Genomic DNA, 4690 nt, shown 5'->3' on the forward strand with positions numbered 1-4690 from the left:
TACAGACATGAGCCACTGCACCAGGCCTATATCTCTTATTAAACAAACCATTTTCCATGTTTTTTTTTTTCCATTGAAATAAAACAACATCTTTGATTTTAAAAGATGTTAAAATAAAAGATGTTACTTTAACATTTTTAAAAAGATGTTAACATGAACCAGCAGGTGCTCACCTGGGTAGGATATTGATGCCCTGAGAAAAAGCATGAAGTGTTTGTTTGCTCAGAACCAAATAAATAATTAAGTGTGGGGATGCCTTCCCAAGACCCCCAGACACCCACCCCTACCCTTTAAGTGGGCCTACGTATATGTTGTTCCCTTCTTTGTGTTCATATGTACTCGATGTTTAACTCCCACTTATAAGTCAGAACATGTATTTGCTTTTCTGTTCCTGTGTTATTTCATTTTGGATATGGCCTCCAGTTCCACCCATGTTGCTGCAAAGGACAAGATCTCATTCTTTTTATGGTTGTTTAGTATTCCATGGTGTATATGCACCACACTTTCTTTATCTAGTCTATCATTGCTGGGCATCTAGGTTGATTTCATGTCTTTGCTATGGTGAATAGTGTTGCAGTGAACAGACATGTGCATGTGGCTTTATGGTAGAAAGATTTAGATATTTTTAGGCATTATCCAATAATGGGATTACTGGGTCAAATAGTAGTTCTGCTTTGAGTTCTTTGAGAAATCATCAAACTGCTTTTGACAGTGGCTGGACTAATTTAAATTCTCACCAGCAGCATATAAGCATTCCTTTTTTTTCTCTACAACCTTGTCAACATCTGATATATTTTGGCTTTTTAATTGCAGTCATTTTGACTGGTATGAGATGGTTTCTCATTATGGTTTTAATTTGCATTTCTATAATGATTAGTGATGTTGAGCTTTTTTTCATGTGCTTATTGGCGGTGTGTTTGTCTTCTTTTGAAAAGTGTTCATATCCTTTGTCCACTTTTTAATAGATTTTTTTTTGTTTTTTGTTTGTTGATTTGTTTAAGTTCCTTACATTAGACCTTAGATGCACAGTTTGCAAATATTTTCTCCCATTCTGCAGGTTGTCTGTTTACTCTATTGATAGTTTCTTTTGCTGTGTAGTTTATCTTCAGTTTAATTAGGTTCCATTTGTCAATTTTTGTTTTTGTTGTAATTGCTTTTGGCATCTTTATCATGGAATCTTTATCATGTCCTATGTCCAGAAAGATATTTCTTAGTTTATCTTCCAGGGTTTTTATAGTTTTAGGTTTTATATTTAAGTTTTAAATCCACCTTGAGTTGATTTTTGTATATGGTGTAAGGAAGGGGTCCAGTTTCAATCTTCTGCATATAGCTAGCCAGTTATTTCTTTTTTCATGTAAGATTCAGTTGAGAGTCACACATTGTACTTAGATGTCAGGTCTGATTTTGTCCTCTTTCATAGCTTATCCTAAGTCACTGAACTAAATAATTTACTTCAAATTATTGAACAATGTGGTCATTTAAGGTAGAGGAGCTTATGGGATGGAAGAATGGTCTAATAGCTTTGAAAAACCCAGGGTAATACATTCAACATCACCAGAAATCTTGAAACATTGGCAGACAAATAAGGTAAAAGTATTGGGGGCAGAGTAGGAGTGAGAGATAGACCTGTAAAGGAAATGAGTAGGGTGGTTAGTGAATCAGGGAATGCTTCCTAGAGGAGGTCACTGTGTTTTTGAGAAGGGAAAGAGAATTGTAGCACACAGGGCCAACCCAGATGTGGGTGGAAGTTGGCAGCCACTCTGGCAGTTGAGAGGCAGGAACTGGGCAAGTTGATGAGGAGGTGTCTGGAGAGGCTATAGGTTTTCAGTATCTTCTCATTACAGTGTCTCATTTTTGTGCATTTGAAAGATCTATCTTTTTATTTGTTCAATCTATATTTCTTTCTTTTTTCTTTTTCTTTCTCCTATATTCTTTTTACTTTGAGAAAAAGTTTATTGCCCTTTAAAATATTGTTAAATATCTTAACAAAAGATTGTTCAAATCTTAAAAGCCTTCTGTGTGCCCTTCCTTAATCATACCCACTACCTACTCCTGAAGAGGCAATGACTATTTTGATTATTATTTTTACCAAATCATTCCTATGAATGATAACATTCATATAACATGACACTCTTGATGGAAAATGATGTAAGGATTGTGGAGGGGCGTGAGGTTTCAAGATGGCAGTAGCTGAGGGGTTGACAGAGAGGCTGAGTTGAAGGCCCTTACCAAGTAAAAGAGGTCAGAAATCACTCCCACCCTGCTTCTCACAGTCCTGGGGGCACAACAGAAGTGTTTTTCTTTTTTTAAGGAACAAGTAAACCATACAGATTGTCAACATGGAACAGACAGCTACATCATCCACCATGAGTGGAAAATTTGTGAACCCCACAGACCAAGCCTGAAAGGAAGTCCGGGGGAGAGAATTAAAGAACAAAAAATAGTGCATGATAGTTCAAGCTGCAGTTTTAAAGATGAAGGATCCAAAACAGATTATCCAAGACATGGAGAAATTGGATGAAATAGAGTTCAACCCAGTGCAACAGCTACAATTAAATGAGAAAGTACTGAAAGACAAGCATAAAAAGCTGTGTGAAACCTCTGAATGTATTCTACGACTCTATGAAAAAGAGAATCCAGATATTTACAAAAAATTGAGCAAGATAGAAGTAAAGTATGAGAAGAAGAGGGCTCGACTTAGCCAGCATTTTGATGCTGTCAAGAATGCTTAGCATGTGGAAGTGGAGAGTATTCCTTTGCCAGATATGCCATATGCACCTTCCAACATTTTGATCCAGGACATTCCACTTTCTGATGCCCAGCCACCCTCCTTCCTTAAGAAAACCTCAGCCTATGGACCTCCAACTTGGGCAGTTTCTATCCTTCCTCTTCTTGGATGTGGTGTTCCATGTTTACCCCCTGGCAGAAAATCTTCTGGCCCTCCTCCTGGTTCACCTCCTCCTCAAGTGGTGCAGATGTATGGCCATAAAATTGGCTTTGCTCTAGATCTTCCCTGCCGTTGGCGAGATGAATACATATTCTATAGTCTTGAACTTGCCCAGAGAGGTCATAATGATGATGTTTCTAGCACCAGTGAAGATGATGGCTATCCTGAGGACATGGATCAAGGTAAGCATGATGACAGTAGTGATGACAGTGACACTGAAAAATCAGATGGAGGAAGTGAAGGAGATGAATTTGTGCACTGTGATGATGGTGAGAGAGACAACAATGAAGAAAAGAACTCAGATCTGAGTGTACGGTTTGCAGATATGCCTGGAAAATCAAGGAAGAAAAAGAAGAATATGAAGGAACTGACTCCTCTTCAAGCCATGATGCTTCGTATGGCAGGTCAAGAAATCCCTGAGGAGGAACTGGAAGTAGAGGAATTTTCAGAAGATGATGATGAAGATGATTCTGATGACTCAAACAGAAAAGCAATCACAAAACAACATAAAGAGGAATCCCATTCCGATGGCACATCCATTGCTTCTTCACAGAAGCAGGCTCCCCCTCAGTCTGTTCTTCCTTCTCAGATACAAGCACCTCCCATGCCAGGACCACCACCTCTTGGACCACCACCTGTTCCACCATTACGGCCTCCTGGGCCACCTATGGGCCTTCCTCCTGGTCCAACTCCTGGAGCTCCTCCATTCCTGATACCACTTGGAATGCCAGGACTCCAAGGGCCTTTACCCCACCTTTTACATCCAGGAGCACCACCAGGCCAAACCCCTGGCCCTCCCCCAGGTCCACGTCCAGGTCTACCTCCTGGTCCTCCTCCTCAGGGACCCCCACCAAGGCTACCTCCTCCTGCACATCCAGGTATTCCTCCACCTCATCTTGGCATGATGATCCCACCTTTGGTGCCCCCCCTTGGACCTGCCCCACCTTGGGCTTTTCCCACCAGTTCCCTTGCTGAACCCTGGGGTTTTAAGTGCCCCACCCAACTTGATTCAGCCACCCAAGGTGGATGATAAGAGTGCAGCCACCATTGAGAAGAAAGCCACAGCAACCATCAGTGCCAAGCCACAGATCACTAATTCCAAGGCAGAGATTACTCGATTTGTGCCCACTGCACTGAGGACGTTGGGAGAATAAAGGGGCTACTGCTGCTCCCCAAAGAAAGTCAGAGAATGATTCTGCTGTGTCTCTTGTCAAAGCAGCACCCAAATCTGGTCCTTTTGTTCCTGTCTCAGTAAACTAAGGATGATGTCTATGAGGCTTTCATGAAAGAGATGGAAGGGCTACTGTGACAGCTTTTGATGCCAGAACAGGCTTCTGTTCATAATAGTGGCCCATGGAGAAAGAGGCTCTTATTAAACCTAGATGAAAGAGCTGCTTCCATTGTCAGGGTATTTTCCAATTTCAGTTCAAGGAATATCCTAAAATTTAGCTTTATCCAGAATTTACTGCACATAAAAGAGAGTATTTCATTCAGAATAGATCAGTTATTGAAGCAGTGTTGCTAACATTATTCCTTTTCACACCACCATTGTCATCCTGTTTCTTCACCAGTTCTTTGGAAATTTGTGATCAGAGGGGTCTTAGTTGCTTATTTTGTTTTGACTCTCTTCTTGTGTGCTGTCAGCACTGGAGTAGAGATTTCTGACAAAAACAGTTGATTTCATCTTGCCTTTTGTGTTTGAGTTATTTTTAATATTTTCCTGTAAATATTTTGTAATATTTT

At 40.4% G+C, this 4690-nt stretch overlaps 1 pseudogene; it reads left to right on the forward strand.

The window, feature by feature from the left end:
- Positions 1-2339: 2339 nt before the first annotated feature.
- LOC101029780 (WW domain-binding protein 11 pseudogene) lies at positions 2340-4284 on the forward strand (annotated as a pseudogene).
- The last annotated feature ends 406 nt before the right edge of the window (positions 4285-4690 follow it).

The sequence above is a fragment of the Saimiri boliviensis genome, chromosome 4 (genome assembly GCF_048565385.1).
Source record: "Saimiri boliviensis isolate mSaiBol1 chromosome 4, mSaiBol1.pri, whole genome shotgun sequence".
Taxonomy (NCBI): Eukaryota; Metazoa; Chordata; class Mammalia; order Primates; family Cebidae; genus Saimiri; species Saimiri boliviensis.